Below are 13,356 nucleotides of genomic sequence, written 5' to 3'. Positions count from 1 at the left end.
TCACCTATACTTTTGCTACCATTCTGATTATTTTATTTATATCAGATTTTTAAAATCAATGATGTTGTAGAGATATATATAGAAGCACCATTTTGTCCTATAATTCAAATACCCATAGGCATTGCAAACTAGAAATTTTGAGTAATTAAGCATACACCTGCATTGCCAGGAAAAATTGGGAATTCAGGATTATGTGGGGAGAGAAACTGAAGAGTTATTGCTTAGTTTGTTCTAGGCAGAGCATGTGAATTGAAAAATGAGCTCTCTAACAGGCAGTATAAAATAAGTCCAATGAGAATACAGCCTAGGGGTACAAAGCTTCAGCTCTAGAATCCAATAGACATGGATTAATATCCTAGCTCCACCCCTTAATCATCGTGTAATCAGTAACATTTCCTTAGCTTTCTGAAGCCTTAATTTTTGCATCTGCAAAATAGTAATAACAACCACCTAGTAAATCTAGTATAAGAACCAAGTGCATGTAATGCATTTAATGTTTGGTTGAACACACAGTATTAGGGAATAATATTGTTGTTCCTATTGATTATACAATCTCATTACAGACACCATATCAGATTCTGACTGGTAAAATGCCTGTTTCTCAACCTCAGTCTGCTGTGCCCCAAATCTGGAATCCAGACTTCATCTGTTAGGAAATGTTCAGCTGCAAGAAATGGAACACCTGACTCAAATCAGGTTAAATAAGAAAAAAATGTATTTATTATGCAATGGCAAGAAGTCAGGCTTGGTCAATTAAGATGCTCGACTTGGTCATTAAGAACTCAGGTTCTTTCCAACTCTCTACTCTGTCATCGATGGGAGCAACTATATCCTATGGCTGGTTGTTTTTATGATCTTAGAATGGCTGCTAGCAGTAATAGGGCAAAATGGTCCTTGTCAAAGTCCAGTAGGGAGAGAGACATAGAGAGTCATTGATCATTTCCAGCAACCCTAAGCAATCATCTTCCTTTCCTTTCCACCTCTCCTCTTCTCTCTCCCTCCCTCCCTCCCTTCCTCCCTTCCTTCCTTCCTTCCTCCCTTCCTCCCTTGGGGTACTCTCTCCCTCCCTCTATTTTCCTTCTTCCTTTCTCTTTTTTTCTTTCTCCATCTCTCTATCACTAATTCTTTCATTATCCAACAAATTTTGAGTATCTACCATAGTCCTGTCATTGCTTTAAATCCTAGAGATACATCAGTATACAAAACAGTCAAAAATCCTACCCTCATAGAGATTATATTCTAGTGGAGCCAAGTTACTCCCAGATGCAAACAAATCACTGGCCAGAAGAATGACAATGGTTAGAGACTAATAAGCTAGAGTGGAATGGATTTGGAGGAATCTACCATATTGGCCCACAACCCCTCAAAAATATTCTTGGGCTCTTGTAGCCTTCAAATCTTCATGCACTTCAGAATACATGGAAGGGAAAAATCGTGTCTTATTTCTAAAATCTGCCTTATTTTCTGCTTCACAGACAAAATATTAGTTCTTCAGTGGTACACAGTAGATAGTCATTACCAGACATATTTATTTGTTCTATGTTACAATATGCTGTTAGTAAAATTCATGTTCATTTGTTTTCTTAAGTTGTCATTTTAAAATCTCAGACATTGCATTTATCTTGATTTATTATGTAAAAACAATTTGGTATTTTAATCATAGACTTCATGATACACTATAATGGCAATCTTTAAATGCCCATTTCATTAAAATGTTATGTTGCACGTAAGACCTATACATCTCTGCTGCTACAGCAAATCATTTCCTAACTTTATCTAATAACAACTGTCTGGTGGTGATTTTCAATTAAATTAGGCCAAGTGTTGCTGATTGCACTTACAATGCATCTTTGTAATCATGCCAGAGCAGGGTTTCACCTCAATTCCCAATCTCATCCTGACTCCCTCCAGAGGAAAATATATGAATAGCCCAGAACTAAATTTGTTTCTGGATAGAGAATTTTGTTCATTTTGTGTGCCTAGAGCACTAAAGTAACAGTCAGTAATCAGTGCTCATGGACCAAAACTGGATTTCCAAAAGGATTTCTTCATGCTGTGGTCAATCATACTCATCTTTTGGGGACCCCTGGTCAAGGCAGAAAGGGTAGGGAGGAATACAAAGGCATCACATAATAATGCAAGAAAATTATTTAATGCCTGCACTTTGAAATGTTAAATAGTAACTACAAGTTTGTGCAACGTGCTAACCTCTTAGCTGCTCATTTGCTTTATGTCACTTTCATATTGCGTTAGAAGTGGTACAGCAAGAGGGTAGAAAGTGGCATAGTTATATTATTTTACCTCCAGGATACCTACCATGTAATGAATCTTTCCTATATGTCATTAACTCATTTCATCCTCACTGCAACCACAGGAGGAAAATACTGTTATTGACACCATCTTACAAATACAGAATCTGAGTTCACAGAAATTAAATTAGCAAAGCACTTGCCCAAAGCACTATTTCCCTGCCCAGCAGGAAGAGAATAACAACAGAACCACACCATATGCTGACTTATTCCAAAAACCCATATGTTAATTTAAAGGAAGAACAGTTTATCTTAACAAAGAAATTGTCAAAATAATAACTCAAATTTTTGTTAAACTGAAAGCTAATAAAAGTAATAATGTAAGCAATTCAAAAATGCATATAAAATTCAAGCATTTAATGAGGAAATTAGAAATTTGAGTCTCATAATGTTTTTGATGTTTTTCAACTTAATTCCATTTATATTCACCAGAAAGGAAAGAAAAGATCTTACCAGATGTTCTGGTTTGCTAATTCTTCTATTAAGCAAAATACCAGAAATGGATTGGCTTTCATAAAAGGGGGTTTATTTGGTTACACAGTTACAGTCTTAAGGCCGTAAAGTGTCCAAGGTAAGGCATCAACAACAGGGTACCTTCACTGTAGGATGGCCAATGGCATCCAGAAAACCTCTGTTAGCTGGGAAGGCACATGGCTGGCATCTGTTCCAGAGTTCTGGTTTTGAAAGGGCTTTCTCCTAGGACATTCCTCTCTAGGCTGTAGCAGATTCCAATGGCCATCTTCAAAATGTCTGTCTCAGCTGTAGCAAGTGAGCTCCTTCTGTCTAAGCTTCTTATATAGAACTCTAGTAAACTAATCAAGGCCCATGCTGAATGAGTGGGGTTACACCTCCTTGAAAATTATCTAATCAGAGTTATCACCTACAGTTGGGTGGCGACATCTTCATGGACACAACCTAATCCAAAGGTTCCAACTTAATCAACACTAATATGTCTGCCCCCACAAGATTGCATCAAAGAAGAATGAAATGACAATGGCTTTTCTGAGGGACATAATATATACAAACTGGTACACCAGAGTAGCAACCACATTTACTAAAAGTATTATGGAAAGGGAGACGTTAACTAGCTTTAAAATAAGTACATGGAGAAAGGTAGGATTTGGTAGATGGCTCCAAAGGCCCTTCCACTTCTTGCTTTTGCATCACCAGAAGGATTCCAACCTACACTTCTAAATTTCCTTTAAAAGAAAACTATATGATTGAGTAAAAATTCTTCAAACTAGTATTATATGGAAAAATTAACAAAATCTAATGTCAATTCTAGAAAAGCAGTCTCTATTCCAGAGACAAAGAAGTAATATGAGAAAGAAAAATCTGAAAATCAAGAAATAACACATGCAGCCAATAATGCAAGACTGGGAATTTAGCATTTTACGTAATAATAAGGAAATTGATTTCTTGAGAAACCTACATCTCAAACTCACCTTGGTCATAACTCTTACACTGCATTATATTCTATAAATAAGTCAAGTTTTCACACAAACCATTTACAGAAGGAGGTGAATGTTCTAGTTTGCCAATGCTTCCGGAATGCAAAGCACCAGAAATGGATTAGCTTTTATAAAAGGGGATTTATTTGGTTACACAGTTACAGTCTTAAGGCCATAAAGTGTCCAAGGCAATACATCAATAATCAGGTACCTTCACTGGAGGATGGCTAATGGTGTCTGGAAAACCTCTGTTAGACGGGAAGGCATGTGGCTGGCATCTGCTCCAAGTTCTGGTTTCAAAATGGCTTTCTCCCAGGACATTCCTCTCTAGGCTGCAGTTCCTCAAAAACATCACTCTTAGTTGCTCTTGGGTTGTTTGTCATCTCTTAGCTTCCCTGGAGCAAGAGTCTGCTTTCAATGGCCGTCATCAAACTGTCTCTCATCTGCAGCTCTTGTGCTTTCTTCAAAGTGTCCCTCTTGACTGTAGCAGCTTGCTCCTTCTGTCTGATCTTATATAGTGCTCCAGTAATTTAATTCAGACCCACCCTGAATGGGTGGGCCAACACCTCCATGGAAATTATGCAATCAGAGTCATCACCCACAGTTGGGTGGGGGACATCTCCATGGAAACACTCAAAGAATTACAATCTAATTAACACTGATAGGTCTGTCAACACAAGATTACATCAAAGATAATGGCATTTGGGGGGACACAACACATCCAAACTGGCACAGTGAAGAATTATAAATTGTCTCAAAGAAATTTCTCGGAAGACCCATTAAATCAACTCTTGTAGTTAAAAATCATCATGATGTATGTGTTGGCAGACACGATTCTCAATGGATAAGCACTGGTTCAACATAGCAGCCATTTTCTGTTCTCAATAGCTGGCTATCGATTCTCATTGACTGACTTTCATGCTTGTTCTGGTTTGCTAATGCTGCCTTTTTTCAAAACACAAGAAATGGATTGGCTTTTATAAAGGGAGTTTATTTGGTTACAAAGTTACAGTCTTAAGGCCATAAATTGTCCAAGATAAGGCGTCAACAATTGGGTACCTACGCTGGAGGATGGCCAATGGCGTCCGGAAAACCTGGGAAGGCATATAGCTGGTGTCTGCTCCAGAGTTCTGGTTTCAAAATGGCTCTCTCCCAGGACATTCCTCTCTAGGCTGCAGCTCCTCAAAAATGTCACTCTTGGTTACTCTTGGGGTGTTTGTCTTCTCTTTGCTTCTCTGGAGCAAAAATGTGCTTTCAAAAGCTGTCTCCAAAATGTCTCTGTAAGCTGCAGCTCCTTTCTCAACAACTGTGTATTCTTCAAAGTGTCCTTCTTGGCTGTAGCAAGCTCACTCCTTCTGTCTGAGCTTACATAGTGCTCTACTAAATTAATCAAGGCCCATGCTGAATGGGCGGGACCACACCTCCATGGAAATTATCTAATCAGAGTTATCACCTACAGTTGGGCGCATCTCCATGGAAACACTCAAAGAATTACAATCTAGTCAACTCTAATACATCTGCCCAAATGAGACTGCATGAAAGATAACGGCATTTTGGGGGAAAGAATACATTCAAACTGGCACAAATGCTGTACAGGTTGTTGTTAAATATATACAGGTTGTACACATACAAGATTGCAAGCAATGTATACTGTTTGCAATGATGATAAGTTATTCAAAAATACCACTCAAATGAAAAGTGGACATAAAATTCATTATAAAATCAAGAACTTAAATTGCTGGCAGATTTCAAAATTGAAAAGCCAACTTTATTGTCTATTTATTTTACTGATAATACAAATCAAATTTACCCTACAGAATCTTGGAACTACTAGTCATAAGACAGTAGATTCTGTTCTATCATTCCAACTACAAACCGAAACAGCTTTGTAGAAACTATTTTAACTTAGCTAAGTCTATAAAAGACTCTCTTTACAATTCACAAAGTCATGAAGTAACTGGTCCTGTGTGAAGATTTATCAGTTGACATAGGGTAAGATAACTGTCTAGGTTTTAAGTAATGGGAACTTGTTATCTACAGCATTTAGTAAAATAATTAGAAACAAATCAAAGTTCACACTCCACTTTTGTGGATCACTATACCAGGTGTAATAAAAAATCTTGCTAAAATTTCATACAGTAATTAGCTTTCCATTATAGACTGACAGAAAAATAATATGTAAAACCTAATGCCTTTTAAAGCATAAGAAACACCTAGATAGAGCCATAATCTAGCTATAAATTGAGGGATTTGAACAGACGTTTGGCAATTTGAACAACAGATAAAGGCTGATAAGTAAATTTATAGTAGAAACATTTTATAAAACTAATAAAGTGATTATGTCTTTATAACAGAATTATCAAGGAAAAAGTGGGGATAAAAGCAAACATATAAAACTGTTCACCTTAGCAACTGAATAGGTTCATTGGGCATAGGGTTACTATTATATTTTCTAAACAATTCATTAAAACACATTCCTCTGAATGTTTTTCTGATAAAAAGTGGGAGACCACACACTGAACTGTACAAATACAGTTATACTTTATTCTATTCTACTGTATTCTATTCTATTCTAATTTCTGTTTTGCTTTTACATCTAATGGCTTGGTGACCTTAGAGGAGGAATAGAAAATATTTTTGGAGCATTTGTTTATTTTATTGCTTGGTATTATATTTTCAGAAGTTATATATGGTTTGGGAATCAAATTACTAAGGGTTGTGGTCTATTAAATAATGGATCCAAGCAGGCATAGCTAATCCAGAGCAGAGAAGGAATGGGCATTTACAACTACATGCATTCCACTCTGATGGAAAGTTAATAGTTGGCATTGTAAATGTATGTGCTTCCAGCTTTTAACAAGGGTGACTGGGAATGCCTTGTAACAATTTCGGGGATATCTGGATTTAATATAAGTGTGGAATTGCATCTCAGTAGGGGTTTGCATTCTCATGTGTACACCAGAAAATCTTTAGTATAAAAAAAGAGTAAAGTATTTTTTAGTATTTCCAACTTAAGGGCCCAACTTACATTTAGGGTCCAGAGCCACAGCTACTGCAAAGGGAAAGCTGCAGCTAGGATTTTTCCATTCATTAGGGCCTTTTAGTTTCACCAACAAATTATTATAGTGAACGAGGACAAAAGGACACATATTATTAAGAGTGTTTATACCATATTTTCCAATTATAAACAAATCATAACAGGAAGGCTTACTCAGAGAGAAAGTAACAAATGATGCTACAAATTAAATTAAGTTCTTAAGCGTAACTTCACAGACATAAACAAAGAGAAAGTTTTCTAGAAGAAATATAAGCAAGGCTGTCGCATTTTGATAGGAAACTTACCTTCTAGGAAGTCATGGAATTCTACTGCCTTCTGAACACAGACCTCCACCTCCACATAATCATGAAAAGCCGGGACCCTAAATGTACCCACAGTGGTGTTGCTACTCATGTACCTATGCACAAACTTTATCCTAAATCTCAGAAATTGGGCCTTTTGCTCTCAATTGACATGGTCTTAGTCCACAAATGTTCATCTCCTATCATCTCTCCATCACTCTTTCTCACCCTAATGTTCTTATCTTCCTATTTTTCTTCTATGAGTTCTGTGTCACCACTAATAACTCAGTCCTGATTTTCTCACTGATTATACATTGCCTAGTTTTCCCCACAATTTTTCTTCCTTTAAACCTTATCTTAGTTTGCCAGGCTATTATGACAACTACCACACCATGGGTTGGTTTGAGCAACAAGAATCTATTATCTCACAGTTTCAGAGGCTAGAAGACTTGCTTCATCCTGGGTGGTTGGAAGTGTTCTGGAGCTGCCTTGCCACAATCCTTGAGGTTCCTTGGCTTGCTTTTCCACCTCCCATCACATGGCAATGTCCTCTCCTTTCTTTTCTGGGTTTCTGCTGACTTACTGCTTCTGTTTCCTTCCTGTGGCTTTTTTCTTAACTCTAGCTTCCAGTTTCTTTCTTTTTATAAGGCCTCCAGTAATGTGGATTAAGACCCACCTTCATTCAGTTGGGCCACAATTTAACTAAAAATAACATCTTTAAGAGGTCCTATTTACAACGGGTTCACACCCACAGGAATGCAAACTAAGTTTAAAAATATACCTAAATTAGGGTATATAATTCAATCTATGGCTTAACCTTAGGAATTTATTGGCCTGCAGTTTCAGAGGCCGGAAGGCTTGCTTCCTCCTGGGGTGGGTAACTTCTGACTGGCCAGCAATCTCTGGGGTTCCTTGACCTTTCCGTCACATGGCAATGCACATGGCAGCATCATTTCCCTTCTCTTCTGGGTTCTGCTGACTTTCCAGCTTCTGGCTGCCCCTGGGGCTTCTCCTTCTGTGTCCAATTTCCTTTGTTTTTAAGGACTTCAGCCATATCAGATTAAGGCCATCCTTACCCAGTTTGGGTACACTTTAACAAATAACATCTTCAAATAACATCCTGAACCTATTTACAAATGGGTTCACACCCACAGAACCAGGGGTTGGGACCTGAACATGCCTTTTGTAGGGGACGTGATTCAATCCCCAACATGAGGTTAACTGGAGAAACCTAGAAATTTGTAGAATTTCAGTTCCATTAGATTGTTGTACTGAAATTGGCCAAGTACCCATAATAATGGGCTATAAAAATAAACAACAATAATAATAATGACCATAATAAATGTTTTAAAAATAGCTCTGATTTTAATGAGTAAATGCAATAAAGTAAGATGCATTTTGGATATGATTTTATTCACCTTTCCATATAAAAGTTATAACCATCACAAATGTCTTCAACAAGTATAGGACTCAAAATTCTTGTCTACGAAAGTAAATTAATTTATTGCAGCAGGTGAGACAACAATTCAGTTTGGTCCCTTAATCCATATAGAAGATACCTTTCAGAAAGTACCTCACTAAATGTTCAATGCTCTCCTTGGAGAAGCAGTTTCTTTCTGGACTATGCAGAGATTAGGTTATACACTGAACCAGGAAACCTGATTGTTTTTATCCTAATATGCATAAAATTCATCTTCAGGTTCATCTGGCATGGATTTCATTTGTTCAGGATAATTTTTTCCACGGCATAGCATTTTGTACATCTAGAGCCCAATAAAAACAACAATAAGTAACTGCAAACAATGGTTACTGAACAAACATTAATGAATTTTTTAGAAGCTGATTGAAGGATTTGTCTCAATGACAAGAAAATAGTAGTGAATTCCATATACGGACGTTGTGTTATATCAAAGCGGCTTTCATTATTTGTTCTAAGTACATAAAAGCTATTCTGTCTATAGATACACTTTGTTCTTGCATTACAGCATATATAAAAGGAATTATTAATTAATCCCCTCTATGACCTTTAAATTGAAATAATCATATATCCTTAACTTTACCATTTTATTTTAAAGTCTTTTCAATAATATTTAATTTTTCCTAAACTTAATAAAACTACATTTTGCTATCCTTTCTAAAAGTAACAACAAAAGCTTTCATAAATATGTCTACTTGACATTTTTTCCCAAAATTGAATTTTTGTTTACTATTTAAATTGTTTTTCTTATTATCTAACAGATTTTCAGAAGTTTTAAATATCGTATCTGTTACAAAGGGACTGTTGGATTTTTGATTTGAAAATGGGGCAATTCTGACAATGGAATACATGAATTATGAATTGATCAAAAATATGGAGACAGCTAAATGTTCATATCTGTAACTACCAAGAATTGAAAAGACTATATAAGTGAATCAGGCCAAAAGCATTTTTTGAAATGAAACAGTCACAAAATAGAAGCACAGAATGTAGAAACCTAATCTGGGTACTTATCTTAATTCTGCAGTCCATTGAGTGTCTATCACAAATAAAGGTCAGGGAAAGTTCCAAGCCTGGGAATGTAATATGAAAATCCTAAAAAAATGCATCCACAATCCTTTAAAATACAAATAGAAGATGTCATACATTATATGGTGCATTGTGCAATAAAAATTAAAATGCAGATAGTTAAGAAAGAGGAATTTTAATGCTAATCAGAAGAAAAGAGTACTTCTTAATAAAATCAAAAGCTAATTACTAAGTACCTAAATTTATTAATTTGTGCAGCAAATGCAGCTTTATAGGGTGTTTCAAGTTAATTTTAAAAGGCAAATTTTTTAACTTATTTTTAATCAGAGAAGTAGGTTTACAAAAAAATTATGCATAAATACAGAGTTCCCATAGATCTCCCTATTATTAATACCTTGCATTAATGTGGTACATTTATTACAATATATGAAAGAACATTTTAATAATTGTAGTAGTAACTATAGTCCATTATTTACAACAGGGTTCACTGTTTTAAGTGTTTCTTTTCAGTGAATGAGCTAATAATTTACATATTTTATCTTAACTCTCAAACAACATCTTGTAAAAGTATATCTAATTATAATTTAATTCTGGTATTATTGTTGAGCCACATCTCAGTAAACAATTACACTAAGCCATCTTGCCTGATTGCTTAACTTGTAAACTGCCAATGCCACTCATGACAATTGAATACATCAAAGTCTCTACAGATATAAAGACAGAAGTATCTCAAGAATCCAAACTTCCTTCTAATATGAATTTTAAATAGAAAATGAATGTGGCCTATTGACTTCCAAATAAGGTTACTAAATAAACACATGCATTATTTTCACTTCCTCCTAAAACTTGATTAACACTTCAGTAAAGAGATCCTTTTAAGATGTAAACCCATTATAACAAAGTGAATGAGAGACGAAAAGAGAGCAATGATATTTTAGAGGCTAGAAGGCAGACAGAAAAGTGGCAAATAACTTAGTACACTGAGAAAGCTGAATCTTAAACCAGTAATAAAAAAAAGTACAAGAAGCAATCTCATTTAGATCCTTAAATGCATGAGGAATTGGTGGAATGATGTATTTTAGGAAATGGACTGAGGGTGGCAATAAAAACATAAAAATTGTTTGAAAACTTGTTTTGAAAGTAACGAGACCTAGATCTGTTACTGGATCAAGCAGGTGAATTCTTTTGCTCAATGTATTCAAATGACCAATTCCTTAGACATCAGGGTTTCAGAAAGAAAAAATTTTATTGCTAGGCATGAAGCAGGAGAACAGATGGCCTATCAGTGCAAAATCTGTCTCTCTGAACTGCAATAATTCTAAAAGTTTTATAGCATCAAAAGATGGGCAGGTTTTAGGATAATGAGCACAATGGCTCCAAATGATGTAATTAGAAGTGATCTAATTATTGAGCATGCAGATTGATTACATGCTTAGTCACAGAACATATGTAAGAAAATGGTGGTCTTAAGATGATGGGGCATGATTTTTAGTATTATAATGAGGTATGGGTGAAAATAGAATCACTCATGAGATTTCTTAACACTGGAGACAAACAGAAGATCTTTCAAAATTCCAGGAAAAAATATACAAAAACAAGCTTTATGGTAGAGATCAAGAGGCAGATCTCTGGAGGCAATACCAAGGCAGTACTGGGAGTACAGCAAATTTTTATAATCGCCTCAAGTCTCCTACCAAAAAAATTCTAAGAGGACAAGTAAGGAGTTGAAGAAAAAAATTCACCAATAACATCTTCAATAAAACTAGATAATAAGGAATCCCATAAAAATCGAGGTGGGGCCCAAATCATGTAACAACAGCACAGCTCTTGCAGCACCAATAGCTATGCTGTATTAATGATAAAGAGAAAAAATGTGGAAGGGTCTTATGAGTCACAGAACCCAGTAATCACCAATAAATACTCACAGCCATAAGGAGAGGACCGCACAAACAGTAAATGGAACCCAATGTGAGTAAATCTGAGAACGAGAGAAATATGAAGTCCTCCTAGACTCTGAATTAGAAGTTAGTGGACAAAGACTCCAGGAAACCACTAAGGGGTGGGGGTGGAATGCACAAAAAATATAAATAGTGTAGAGTTGGCCAAAGCACTAGTGGAATGCAAAAGTATCCAATAAATCCTACCTTATAAAAGGAAAAAAATCACTCTGAAGTAAAACTGCCCAAAATAGAAATCACACTGGGAAGGATGAGAACATGGAGATCCCATAGATAGACAGAGGTCAGATACTGGATGTAGAGGAAACCAGCAGAGCAGAGAGCACTGTAACAGCAAAGCAAATCTTGTAAATCTCTGAACAGCACAGGCTAAACACTGAGAGATGTATACGAGACTACAAAAGTGTAGATGGAGATAGATAGATAGATAGACAGACAGACAGATAGATAGATAGATAGATAGATAGATAGATAGATAGACAGATAGATAGATTGGAGAGAAGCTCTTGTACTATGAAGTGGAAAAGCTACCTTGGCTCATCCACACACCCCCTATGCAGGAACCTACTCTTAATAATCCAGGACATTCTATTTCATTTATACATGTGAAACAAACAATAACAAAAAAACAATTGAACCCTATGTAAAGATATTGTAAAAATGAAGGTGAAAGTAATTCACAGTGTTCCAGAAAAACACACTAGGAAAAATATGACTACAAAGAAAGTGAAACTAGCATGTTATTTTAAAAGAGTTAAAAAAAATTAAGAAAATGATCAAAGTTCTGAAAGAATAGCATAAATCAAAATTAGAACATTTCAGATGAGATGACTAGACAACAGAAGGGTATAAACTTTTTATAAAGCTAACAGAATTCATGAATAAATGAAAAGAAAATGAAAAAATAAAATATGAAGACTAAATTTGAAGAAACACAGGAATGTGCAATATAAAGCAAAGTAAGGGAAATAGAATTAAAAAGAGAAAAGAATAAAATAAGGAAATAGAAAAGGATTTTCAAGAAAGTAAAAGTTACAGGAGACATGAAAAGAAAGCCCAACTTGATATAATTAAAATACCTAAAGAAGGAAAACAAAACAATTGAACAAAACAAATTTCTAAAGTACAACTCAAAGAATTTTTATGGGGAAAAAAAAAAGGTATCTACATGCTAAATAGGCACACTGAGTACTGAGAAAATCTGACCAGAATAATTAACACAAAGTCATACCTGGTAAAGCTACTATGGACTTTAAAGATATAGGGGGGAAAACCCAACTTTAGGCATTCTGACAAGAACACCAAGTCACCTATAAGGAAAAAATATGCTAGGTTGGCCCTCAGATTTTTTGACATTTTATAACCAAAGAAAGTAGAGCATATCCCCAAATCCAACCCAATCACATACCCTACCTCCCCCCAAACACTTCTCTTCTACCCAGAGTCCAACTGAGTAATCAGAAAAATCTCCTTTATCCTTAACCCCTTTTCTGATAGCTCCCTTCACTTTCTTGCTCTAGTGGAAATTTGATGGGATTACTTCTCCTCAATCCCTCTCAAGTGGAGCCTGTTTTCTCTCCTTGCCCTTTATGGAGTTGGAATGGGTGTCCTTCTTACTCTTTAATGCTACTTCCAAACCATTAAACTTCCCTCCTACTATATCTCCAAGCCCCTTTGAAGTTCATTCCATCAGGCTGTACCATCATGAGGAAGGCTAAGCATTGGCCCCCAAAGATAACCAGGTCCTATTTCCTGGAATCTATAAATGTCAGCTTATATGGCACAGACTTTGT

This window comes from Choloepus didactylus, chromosome 7 (assembly GCF_015220235.1).
Source record: "Choloepus didactylus isolate mChoDid1 chromosome 7, mChoDid1.pri, whole genome shotgun sequence".
Classification (NCBI taxonomy): Eukaryota; Metazoa; Chordata; class Mammalia; order Pilosa; family Megalonychidae; genus Choloepus; species Choloepus didactylus.
This window is presented reverse-complemented; position numbering follows the sequence as displayed.